Source organism: Triturus cristatus, chromosome 4_2, assembly GCF_964204655.1.
Source record: "Triturus cristatus chromosome 4_2, aTriCri1.1, whole genome shotgun sequence".
NCBI classification, from domain to species: Eukaryota; Metazoa; Chordata; class Amphibia; order Caudata; family Salamandridae; genus Triturus; species Triturus cristatus.
The window spans coordinates 666443690-666457215 of NC_140586.1; positions in this window are offsets into that span (position 1 = coordinate 666443690).

Consider the following 13526-nt stretch of genomic DNA (forward strand, 5'->3'; position numbering starts at 1 on the left):
GTGTCTAGTTTTTAAAAATGTACAGGTTTGCCAGGTTTCACTATGTGCCGGCTGCTCTAGGGCCCAAAATCCACAGGTAGGCACATTGCTAAAAACCAGTCTCTGCCTAGCGGGCTTTCAGCCGCCCTAGGGTAAGAAATGGGGGGGGGGGGGGTTGCCCTGATATGCCCCCAAGGGGAGCAGAAAGACTCTGGCTATTTTTTTGGGGGGTGGGGGCATTAGTATGCCCATTCTGGGCAGCCCCCACACATAAAAAAGCCAGGGTTATCGCTGGCGCCCAGTGGGCTTCCTGCCCCCCCTACGGGGCCGATCAGAAGCCACAGCCCCATCCGCCCCCGGGGGGGCAAAAAGACTCTGGCATTTTTGGGGGGAGGTGTGGGCATTGGCATGCCCGTTCTGGACTGACCGCACCCCTGAATAAAAAAAAAGAAATCCTGAGGCCTAGTGGGCTTTCTGCCCCCCCGGGGGGGCAGATAAGGGGCTATTGCCCCAATATGCCTCCCCAGGAGGGCAGCAAGATTGTGGTAATTGTTTTGGGGGGGCATTGGCTTGCCCATCTTGGGCAGTCCCCACCCCTAAATCAAGTTTTAAAAAAATCCCTGGCTTCTAGTGGGATTGGGGGCTACTGCCTCCGTCTGCCCCCGGGGGAGTAGAAAGACTGGAATTTCTCTGGGGGTGGGTGGGTGCGCGCATTGTCATGCCCATTTTGGGCAGCCCCCACCCCTACATTACTAAAAAAAAAACAAATCCCTGGTTTCTAGTGTGCTTTCTGCCCTCCCTTGGGGTTAGATTGGGAGCTACTGTCCCATCTGCCTCCTGGGGAAGGGGTGGGGACAGAAAGGCTGGAATTTCTCTTTGGGGGTGGGGGCAATGTCATTCCCATTTTGGGCAGCCCCCACCCCTACATAAAATAAAAAAAATCCCTGGTTTCTAGTGGGCTTTCAGTCTTTCTGCACGGAGGGGCAGAAAGACTGTAGTGGCCAAAAGTAATTGGGGAGAGCAAAGGCCCTTGCCCAAGGGGCTGCTCCTCCCTCCCTGGTGTCTAGTGGGTGTATCCCTGCTTAGGGATCGCCCTCCAGGGGCGATCCCCAAGGAGAGATCCACTAGAGATTCTCCCCTTTCCAATGATACCTCTCCCATCTTACTACATGTTCAGGGGCCGGATATAGCCCCCTGACCACGTAGAAAGTGAAACTGAAATGAGCCTATTTGCTCATTTTGTTTTCTATGCAATTAAGTCAGCGCGACATGCGTGCTGATCTTCATTGCACAGAAACAACAGAGACAGCCTCGGGAGCTTAGGAAGCCCTTCCCCAGCTCCCGAGGCTGTCAGGGGAAAAGGAAATCCCTCTGGTGCCTGCATCAGAAGGATTTCCCCTGCCATGTGCGAGGACGGCCGGGAGCCTGAACGGCATGATTATGGGCCTCCTGAGCCCATGAACAACAAAACTACAGTGGTTCTGTAGGGGATAAGAACACATTTCTTCACAACATTATGGTATTTTCAATCGGAACACATGTGAAAACCACTTCATACATATCTCAGGTGATGCCCAAAAATTGCATTATATTTAGAACCAGGAGACTCGATGTTTCTTCTTGAATTAAATCCGATAGGAATCAGAGACCAGAATAATCCTTGTATGATTCAAGATGAAGGACTCGGTTCTAAATTATCCGTTTTCTTTGTTTCAATTTCAAATGGTACGTCCTCAGCGAAGGCAGGCAAGGAGTATTCTGGTCTCTGATCCACATCGGATTTAATTCAAGAAGAAGAGTGCAGTTGATGAAATCATATCTCAGATTTTGGCTGTCCACATCCATTCTATAGCCTTGAAGAAGACCCGCCATGACACTCATGAAATAAGCTGTCTCTAGGGTCGAAACGTCGGCGTTAACTTGTTGGCTCAGTAAACATCGAGTCTCCTGGTTCTAAATATAATGCACTTTTTGGGCATCACCTGAGACATTGATTACAGTTGTACTGACCCCTTCATTTGTAATCAAATTGTAAATCTCTACTGTGAATATTTGTACATATTTTATTGGCACTTGTACATATCGTATTCACCTCACAACAGTCACTGAGCACTTATCACATTTGTCACGTTTTCATTGTCGACAGCATGTGAAATTGAGTCAATAAATAATTTGTTTGTATTCAATATGTATGAAGTGGTTTTCACATGTGTTCCGATTGAAAATACCATAATGTTGTGCCACCTTGTTAGGGGACTTCAAGGAGGGATGGGAGCAAGCTACCAGGAACCTCCTCCCTCCCCCCCAGGGTGTGGTCAGCTACATGCTGGCTGTCCGCAACCAGATGTATTGCTTCTGGAAGAATTCCAAAAGCAATCTAAAGGTTAGCCAAGTAGTCATTAAAACTCTGTTATGACCAGAAGGCCAGTCTCGTGGAGTTTCAGCCTGGCCAGATAGTGTGGGTCATGGAACCAGTAGAGCCCAGCGCTCTCTAAAACAGCTAGTCTGACCCATACAAAGTCAAGGAAGGTAAGAGGGAGGCCACTTACTTGGTGGATCTTCAGACCCCTAAGAACCTCTTAATAGTGCACCCTGTCAACTGATTTAAGCCTCGCTTTGAGAGGTCCGAAGTGATCATACTCCTTGTGACAGATGAGGGAGTGGAAGAGGAGAGTGAACCCCTTCCTGACCTCCTCACTGCACAGGAACATGATGGGTCAGTGAAGAGTGCCAACCGCTCTTCCACCCTGACCCCCAGAACAGCAGGGTGACTGTTGCCAGTAGCTGGGACAGTTTGACTCCATTTTCACTCACCCCTGGGCTTACACATATGTGTGTCCATGATATAGACACTTGAAACAGTCCACCTGTAAAGAACACAATTTACAGGTTGTCAGACCGGGTGAAGGCAAGCATCAAGGAGAATGTCTCCAAGATGTTGGCATTAAGGGTGATTGAGCCCTCTAATAGTCCCTAGTCCAGTCCTTTGGTGCGAGTACCAAAGGCTGGCCCAGTGGGCCCTACACCAGAACTCCGGTTCTGTGTGGACTACCGAGGACTCAACTCAGTCACCAGGACTGATGCACACCTCCTTCCCCGAGCTGATGAGCTCATTGAAAGGCTGGGCGCTTCCAAATTTCTCAGTACCTTTGATTTAAAATCAGGGTACAAGCAGATTGCTCTGACTGGGGGGACAAAGAGAGGTCAGCATTTTTAACCCAAGAGGGCCACTTCCAGTGTCGGCTGATGCCCTTTGGTTTAAAAGCTTCCCCTGCTACCTTCCAAAGGTTGGTTAAGAGGGTCCTGGCTGGTAAGGAGGCCTTCTGTGCCACCTGCTTAGATGATATTGCTGTCTACAGGTCCAGTATGGAGGAACACCTGCATCACCTCCATGAGGTGCTTCTGGCCCTGCAACAGGCAGGCCTGGCTATCAGGACCAGTAAGTGCCAGATTGGTCAGGGTTTCATGGTGTACCTGGGACACCTGGTAGGTGGGGGCAAGGTGCAGCCACTTCAGGCCAAGATTGAGACTAACAAGACCTGGCAACCACCTAAAACCCAAACAGAAGTGAGAGCCTTCCTAGGCCTCATAGGCTACTACAGAAGGTTTGTTAAGGGGTCAGATTTCAGATTTTATTAAATTAGCACAGTTAATTAAAACCATTGCAATAAAATGTCTCCGTGCATCTTTACCACATTACAAACAAAGCGATGCAAACCATCAAATTCATAACACATGTTTCTAACAAGGCAATCTTGTACTGTGACCAGAACAGTAATTATAAGCTTCAGAATCAAGGATAAAATGAGCCTTGTGGCTCAGTTTAGTGAAGAGACACTAGGACAAAGTGCACAAATAGTTTGTGATGAGTTTTTGGGCAGGAGGAACCGGTTGGGGAGAGGCAGGAGAAGGAGAGAGCAGGTTATCCAAGAGTCTCACATATTTTACGGACCTTGCCGACGTTTGAATATCTGTGCAAGTAAAACAGAGAGCAGATGCCTCCCAAGATGTGCTGATGCCCCTTTTTAGATATAATGGTTTTAGAAGAAGTCTTCTAGGAGTGTCTAGGGCGGGACAACAGCACAGAAGATGCAGCCATGATTCAGACCTGTAATTGCACAGTCAACAAGCCCCCTTCTCACCAGTTGGAGCCCATCGGTTGAAGGCAGTGGAGCGCAGACCTAGAAGATGCATAAACATTATATTTTTGCGGGCCACTGTATTCAAACTATCAGAAAGGTATGGTTGCGGTACCCCAGGGAGGTATGAATCATTCAAGGGGAGCAAGATAGTTGACGTTTTTAAAACCCGAATGTCCATCTGGTAGGAGATTTGTCTTGCCTGCTTATTGATAACCCTTTTCCAGACTGTGTATGGAATAGAGTCTGCAGTTAGTGATGTTTTGTCAATATGTAGCGTTCTTATGGCTTTTACAATTTGATGGTACCATAGGTTCCCAGAGCTGGCAAGGGTTACTTTACACGGGCTTTAAGCGTATAATCTGTGTCTTTTAGTTCCCTTATGTAGTACTTCAGGGTGTCAGCCTCACAGAAAATAGATTGTCTTTGGAGGCCCAGCTCCCGTCGTAGTCTTGCCCTGTGAATATAATTCAGGAGAGGAAAGATTTTTTTATAAATTGTAACCTGGGTGTGGTCGAGACTGGCCAAGCATGCATCAGGAAAGGCCTGGTGCCCATAACTCAGGGCAGGAAGAAGGGTAGCTTTGATCACCTTCAGTATGGGTTCAGCGGAGGGACTACTCAGGGACTGGTTAAGTTGAGTCAGGTTGTATGTTGATGCTCCAGCTCTGTTTTTCAGGGCAGCTAAGTGGACTGATGGTCTAGAAGACGTGCTAAACCAAACCCCCAGGTAGTTGTATTTTGATGTCGTTTTAATCTTTGCTGGCCCAATGTTCCATGTTAGAATTTTCTTTTTCTTGCAACGGCAGAGAATCAAAACCTTGGTCTTATCCTGGTTAATTTTAAGAGCATTAGCTGTGTTGTATTCGTTGAACTTACACTAGGCTCGTTGGAGGCCAGACTTGGCCTCGTCCATTATGACAATATTGTCAGCATATTGCAGAATGTGCAAATTCGTTTTTGCGTGGACCCGTTTTGGCGTAAGGAGGCTACTTTGCTCCAGGAATCTCCCAAGGTCAGCGGTGTAGAGGTCAAACAAGAGGGGAGCAAGAACACATCCTTGCTTTCGGCCATATGAAGTTGGAATTTTTGCAGAGACTGTCTTGGGGCCAGTTCTGACTCGCATCCAATTGTCCTTATGCAAGGAGATAAGGGCTCCGAGCAGGCTCCGTGGGATCCCCCACTTGTCTAATTTCCTCCACAGAGTGTTAAGAGACACTTTATCGAAGGCGGCACTGTAGTCTATAAAGCAGCAATAGAGGGAGAGCTGATTTTTTTGCGCTGCTTGTTGACTCAGAATGGCTAGGGCGGTGATGTTGTCAATTGTGGAGGCAGAAGCTCGGAACCCAGTTTGAAAGTATGGTAAAATATTATTTTCCGCAACCCATTTTTCTAGTGACTTGAGAAGACACCATGCATAAACCTTGGCCTCAAGATCTAATAGAGCTGTGAGTCGGTAGTTAGCTGGAATGAAAGGATCTCCTTATTTAAGAATTGGGCATAAGATCGAGCCTCCCATGAATCTGGTATCTGATAGGTATTAAATGCATAGTTGTATAATGGAAGTAATAGATTAGCCCATTGTTCCGGCGCACATTTGAATACAGCAGATGGAAGTCAGTTACGCCCTGGAGCACCATTGTTTTTCATAGATTTCAGAAACTTGCAGAACTGGGCCGGGGTAGTCAGCTCATGGGTATCCATCAGTGTAATGTCGGCAGGATCTCTGATTTCGACCTCAGCGAGGTCCAGGATATCACAGCAGTATTGTTGAATCACATACTGAGACCAGACTTCTTCAGAAACCGCGTTCCCCCTGCTCTTGTTGGAGGAGTGAAGTTTGTTTATATGGTTCCAAAAGTGAGTCAGGTTTTTTTCCTTTAACAGAGCAAATATTGTTAGCCAGTACTTCTGTTCTTTTTGTTTCTTAGCTTCCCATGTTGATTTTTTGTTGGCTTTACATAATAAAGCCATATTATTGGCAGTAAGCTCTGTACCTTTAGATTTATGCAAGCGCACGGCCCTCCTTAGGGCTCTTCTTTGGGTGACTAAAACCGGATTGGAAATCCGCCACGGCGGGGGCCAGGGAAATCTGTGATGAACTTCAGGGCCTGTTAAGAGGTCTCTTAATTTAATAATGGCTGTGTCCCACCTATGATGATGGCCTGTGGGAGAGTATTGAGTGAAATTTGGAATTATTTTCATGAGCCAAGTGCCCACCTTATCCGCACCTAAAGAGTCCCATTTTATTCTTCTGACTAGAGTGTGGAGTTCGATCTGCATTGAATGCCCCACTTCAGTTACTTCGGCAGCAGCAGGAACTTGCAAGTCCATTATTACAGTCAAAGGGTTATGATCGCTCTCTGTACGAGTGAGGATCTCCATTTTAACTAACTTACTTGCCAGAGATGGTGATAAAAAATATAATCAATGGTCGAGAGATTCTTAAATGTTGCAGATAGGTGGATGCTGGGATCCTGGGCCAATGTAATTTGCTTCGCAGAACGTAGATTGTAATTGGTTAAGAAAGTGTTCATGGCTTCTTGCTCTTTGGTTTTGGTGACGAAATAAATGTTGAGTCCCAGATCTCTGATGTTAAAATCGCCTAATAACAAAACTTCAGCAGAGGCGAACTCAAGTAGGAGCTCTTCCAGATGCTTGATCAAAAGAGCTGTTGCCAGTGACTTTGATGTTTTAACTGTGTTATGGTAGCAGTTGATTAAAAGCAAAGGGAAGGCCCTGGTGGGAGGTGAAAGACCTGTGATTAATAACATTTGCCCAGCTAAAGTGTTCTGATAGAGTGGGGTAGCTGCAATCTTGCAGGTATGTTTAATGAAAATGGAGAGGCCCCCAGAAGGTCTGCCATAAGAATTAGGCCGGGATGCTGGTTGAAAGAATTCATAATAGCTGTGGAGAGCTGATGGAGACAAGGACCAAGTCTCTTGAAAGCAGATGATATCACTTTTGCTCAAATTGTCCACTGCTGATTTGGATGAAAGGGTTGACTTTAACCCGGCAGTGTTCCAAGAGGAAATGGTCAGTTTAGAATCTGACCGCTTAACTGAGCCGTTAGGAAAAATACTGCTGGGGCCGAGGGCTAGCGGCTCTCGATGGGAATGCCCATGGCGGCTGTGAATATTATGGGGGACAGAGAAGATTGATTTACAGCTCACCAAACGTTGGCTGTTGTTATATGAAATGTTAATGAAATTATCTGCTTTTGATGCATCTGGCAGCCAGTCTTGGGTTGCACCCCATGACCCTTTCAGGACGCTTGTGTAAGACCTCGCTGGTTCATCCTGAAGAAGTACATGGGGATATTTCTGTTGGGGTGGAACCCAGAGTTCTATGCCCCAGTCTTCAAAACTGGCTTCCCCGAGAATTGAATCCCTTAGGGATTCTCGTGATCACGTAGTAACAGTTGCTTCCAAAGCCCCTTTGCCTGGTATTGAGGCAAACTTGACTGCTATAAGATCAGAAGAGGTAATCCCAGTGAGCACTGGGACGTGCTTGAATAGGCGAAGAAGGTTGTTTCTGTTAAGAATGTCATGTGGGCCCTTGTGAGCAAAGTGAGGGAAAAAAAAGTTCTACATCTTTTTCAGGACCTTGATAATTCTGCCTCCCAACTGTATCAGGAGGAAGCACAGGGGCCTTAAAGTATAGAGGTGTAACATCAGATAGACAATGATTCCCCTCTAATTGTCTTTGCCCCACGAGGCCTGTAAAAGTTGGGACTGAGAAGGCATTGGCATTTGTCAGGGATAATCCCAAAGGGTTTTGGTTGGGTCACCTGTTGGGTGTCGCAGAGATGGGCCCATCAGTATGCGGTCTGTTGTGCCATTATGGCTTTCATTTCCGGAGCACTTGTTAGGACCACTCCATGTGTTTGGGACTTCCCTTGAAGGCTGAGCTCTAGTGTCTTGCCTGCCCAAACTTTGACCTTGTAGGGGTAGCCCCTTGATTTTAGTTGACGAAGACCCGGGCTTCGTGATGGTAGTATATAATTCAGTAGCACAGGGGGCTGGGGAGGTCACCTTAGGAGCTTCCTGAATGAATATCCGAGGGTTATCGATGGAATCGTTATTATCAGTGAGAACCACTCTGGAATCAGGGATTTTCGTTTTTAATTTTAAAGCCTGATTGAAAATAGGAAAATGAGAGAGCCCCCTTTCTTCAGAGTCTGGCTTAGTAGTAACCCCTGTCCCATCAAGCCCCGATCTCCATTTTACAAGACGTTGTTTTTTGGTTTGTTTTTTAAGTTTCTTGTTCTCCCTTCTAGACATTGGTAGTTTTGTTGGGATATTGGAGGGCAGGTGGGCAACATTTGAAGGAGCTAGGTCAGCGTGTCCAGGCTGCGTGGTAGCTAATGGAGTGGTTGTTGGACTGCGAGCGCTAAGGGTCGCCAAACCAGCTTTAGGATCACTAATGCCGGTCCCCGTTGACTGAAGAGGAGAGGAAATTGGCTTTGTGAGACCTGGTTCCGAAGGGAGAGAAATTGTTCTTCTCGGTGATAGTGATGTGTTTATAGTTGCAGAGCATGGAAACTGTTTAGGGGGGGACCCGATTTGAGCCTTTGGGGTAAATTTAGGTTTGCCACTGCTGTTAGTGTGGAGCTTCATGCTGTCCAAAAGCGAGCCCAAAATTTCTGGAAGGGATGAAAGTTAATTAATGGGGAACAGGAAGAAGAATTATTGCAGTCGGGAGGCCCTATAGACCTTTCAAGGGAACTTAGCCTAGAGCCCAAGTCGGTCAAAGTTTGAATTAAATCGATCAGGAGGTCCATTTTCTGTGATTGCCATAATAAGGCAATTGCAATAGAATCTTGTTTTACGTATACGAACGTCAATGAGATCGAGAAAGGACTTGTAGGCCCCGAGGGCGTAAGCGAGTCCTTGCCTTCTTGCACAGCTCTGTAAGAATTGAGATGAGAGCTGAAGCCTGGTGTTTCTGCTAGTGAGGCCTCAGTTCGGGCTCCTAGGGAGGCCAGGAACCGATCGGATAGATTTTTAGGTACAAAGGGGCTTTCATACATTGGCCTCTTTCTTGGTGATAAGGAGTCAATGAGCTCAATTCGATGTGCACCCGGGCTGCAGCGCGGGGCAGACTCAGGTGATGTATGAGCTGCTACCGGATCACCACTGCCTTCTTGAAGGTTTAAAGGGGTGGAAGAACTGCAGTCCTGGACTTGTGCTTGTGCTTGTAAGTTAACTGCAGTAAGAATTGTAGAGTCAATTTCAATTTCAATTTCAATTTCAAGTCTTTATTTCGATTTTCATCATAAAAGACAACATAAAAATGTTAAACAATTATAAAAGGAGGGATACAAAAAACAAGGGAGGGGACCAAAATCTCAACGTAAACTGCAAGTGTGACGTACATAGCAGCGGTAATTATAAATAAATATCTCATTTTTAAAACCCATAAAAAGTGTTAAAAATAACCAAATAATCAAATGAGGCGTAATTTATATGCACGAATAATCCAAATTGTAGAGTCTGAAACAGTAAAGTCTCCAGAGCCGATGGAGTGGGCTCTTGATGAGTCGATGGGAGTGTCCTGGGTCATAGTAAAACCCTCCTGGAGAGGCCTGCACTGCTGGAGATTCTCAGGAGAGACCTGGGTCTTAGGCAGGCAGGAGCGGGAGTCCTCAGAAAATGATCCATCAATGAGGCCAGAGCAGTTGGAGGGAGGCTGATCGTGGGTCTGTGCTTCTGGCCCACGCTGTGACATCGTGGAAGAGACAGGGCGGGTCTGGCTCTGAATTTGAGGTGCGGCCTTACTAAAGAACTTGCTGATCCGCACTTGTGACAGTTGGCCTCCTGGTGATGATAATTTATCTTGCAGTGACAGCGACTGTTGTAGAGCCCCCTCCCCCCGGAAGGGACCTGAGTGGTGTCAACTCAAAGGGTAGTACCCTTTCTCCGGGGGAGGTTCCTTGGTGGCATTGTAACTTGTCCTTCCATAGGCCACCTGGGAGATTCTACATGCTGTTTGCTGCTTGCTGCTTGCCGCTCCACAGTGCAGTTAAGGGTTATGGCACCATTGTTGCCCCCTTGACTGAGCTGACTTCCAAGAAGCAGCCCAGATTGGTGATCTGAACAGAGGCCAGTAAATTAAATGCCACTAGTGGGCCTGCTGCACTTATTGTGACACCCACCTAAATAGCTCTCTAACCATGGCTCAGGGCTGCCATTGCTGAGACTATATGTGCAGTTTATACTGTCATGCCAACCTAGTAAGATAAACCTCTTGCCAGGCCCATATTTTTCCTTTTTATACATATAAGTCACCCCTAAAGAAGGCCCTAGACAGCCCACAGTGCAGGGTGCAGTGTATTTAAAAGGCAGAACATGTACCTTTAAGTTTTACATGTCCGGGTAATGAAAGACTTTCAATTTCGTTTTTCAATACTGCAAGGCCCATTTCTCCACTAGGATAACATTTGGATTACATTTTATAAGTGCAATTCCCAATTATGAACATATAGACTTTTCAAGTTTGGTGTCTCTGGAATAACAATTTAAAACTACAATTTATTGTGACGATGGATTTCAAATTAACATTCTGAAAATGCCACTTTTAGAAAGTTGACATTTTCCTACTTCAGGTATTTAGTACCTGCTGCCTGCCTCTGATACATGTCTGCAGAGGGTGACAGCTGGGCTTTATGTATTCCCCCTAGACAGCCACACACAATGGGAGCTTAAGTGTGACCTGATGGCCCATCCTGGGAGGAGGGGAGGGAGGATCTGGGCACAGTCTCACACTTACACCTGAATAGGCAGTATACTGCCCCCAAACAAAGAGCTGCATACCCCCTGTGGTGAGTCTGGAGCAAGAGCAGGAAGGGGGGATCTCAGTGCACTTCAAAGACCTGTCTTTGAAGTCTCTCCCACTTCAAAGGCACAACCGGGTATAAGTACTGGACCTCAGACACCCCCACTTCTGTACATTTCTGGACCTGTGATGGCTCTACCAGGAAGAACTGCTGTGCTGCTGAAGAACTGCCCCTCTATTGAACAGCTGCTTTGCTGGACTTCTGACTTGCTGTGCTGCCCTCCTGCCTGCTGATCCCCTGCCTGGGTGAGAAGGACTGGACCTGCATCACTTCAACCCAGAGTAACTCCAAGAGCTTGCTGCCTTGCCTCCTGATCTGAAGTCTCATGGAAGTAAACGACGTCCAACTTACCTGCATCTGCACCTGGACTCTGCCATGTGTGAGTCTACCCAGCCAAGGGGTGACAACCCAGTCCTGGATGCTTGGAAGTGAGGCCTAAGGTGCTTCTTCAGCAAACCCATGCATCCTCATTGGAACCAGCGCATCGTCACCATTGTGTGGATTGGAACCGGTGCATCTTTGCTGTTAGGTGGATCAGACCCTGCATAGCTCCTTCTGAACCAGCACATCATCCTCAGAATCAACTAATCCTCTGCTACAGGAGCAGAACCAACTCATCGCCTTTGGAACTAGCGCATCTCCCTGGGAACCAATGCATCTCTGCCTTTGCGTGGTGAAAAACAATGCATCTCCCTCTGCTTCGGGATGGGAACTAATGCATCACTTTGGCTGCACCCTGCAACTTTGTAGACACAACCAAAATTAAGGAACTTTCATTTAGCGGGCCTCCCTCGGTCCCTGTTTCCGGAAGGACTCCATCGTGGTCAGCCAGAACTTTCGACTTTGTCCCAGTCTGGCACGACCAGATAACGCAGATACACGTTTAATGCTTCTAAGCGCTGTTTTACAGTTCATTCTTTAAAAATTCATAACTCAAATTCAACATATTGGATTTTTCCTGTTTTGGTCTTGTTTTATTTATTAAATTAAGCTCCAATTCATAACCTGGTGTGGAATCTTTTTGGGTGGTGTTTCACTGTTTTAAGTTGTGCACAAATACTTTAAACATTGCCTCTAAAGTTAAGCCTGACTGCTCTGTGCTAAGCAACCAGATGTTGAGCAAAGGTTAATTTAGGGCTGCCTGCCTCTTACCCTGATTAGGATTGTGGTTCCTGTTTGCCTAGGGTTCGAACCCTTGTAAACCAGCACTCAAAAGCTAACACTGCCCTATTCAGACCTAACTGTAGCTGGTCCATCAAGATTACTGGTAGGTCTGCGAATAGGGCATTACATGAGTCTGGACTGGAATAATCATTACTTCCACCAATAATGAGGTAGTTGCAAAAAAAGAACGGGACGGGTCTAACATTTTCAATTGCGAGAAACAACTATTAATCACAGATTTAATTTGAGAGGTTAACCCCAGATTTAATTTGAGGTGCCAGCAATGTGCTGGTGTCAAAGCTAAAACCAACGATGTTAACATTGATTTTGGGCTAAAAGGAAAGCCCTAAGATATTCAAAGGTTGAGTGAGGTAAGATATGTCCATCCTTTTTTACCAAAATAAAAATTTCTATTTTTGAAGCATTTTAAAAAGGGGGACTAGTTTCTCCTCTCCTGACTCCGACTTGGAAGCACAGTTTGTAACTGTACTCTTCCAAGGAGATGGTGGCAGATCGAAGGTCTCTCCTGGGCATTCAATGCCACCCTTTGAAAGGGCACCCTGGGAAGGGTTCTTCAATTAATTGGATATTCAGCACTTCGCCTTGAGTCTGTTTTAACAGGGAGGTGCATTTTTAATGCTACTTCAGCGGGTTGCTTCAGAAGAACATGGATTCTCTTGCATGTTGGATATATCACTAGAAACATCTGCCACGCGTGCGCCAGCGGACCTCTGACGCCAGAATGCTGTACATTCCAATGCTTAGACTGGGTCCCGCATATGCCAGAACAGATAAGAACGTGTCTGCAAGGATAAATGAAGCATACATGCAACCAGCAACAACATCTCACTCATAGCCTAGGTACTGGCATTGATTGGCTTCTACTAAAGAGTTTCGAAATTGAAACACTTGATAATTGCCTAATTATTCTCTCCGACGTGAAAAACAGCCATGTTATAAGGTTTAAAGGAACATGATAACTTTCAAAGAATATGGAGACGAACATGTGCACTGGGTGTATTTGTATAAACGCGTGCCCTGCTCTCAAACTCACGTCTTTGATGCAGCATATCTGACGTCAGTCAAACGCTGATCTGAGGTCTTTCCTGTTCACTTCATCACGAAAAGGCAAAAAAAAAAATGTACGTGAGGTAAACTGTCGCTATTGTGCGCTTGTGGGCTCGGCGTGATCCCTATCTCTGCAATTTAAAAACAACAATCGGGGAAAGACGACGGTTTTCCTGCACATAAATTGACAAGCCTCTGCTTGTGAAGGTGTCTTTGTATTTAACCCTCCAACTTATCTTACACCATCATCAGTAGGTCAATGCGGAGTCACTTCCTCGTGACAGTTTAATTACACAGACAGCCTAATCCAGGCCGCGCATTCCTGGCGGCACAAACTTT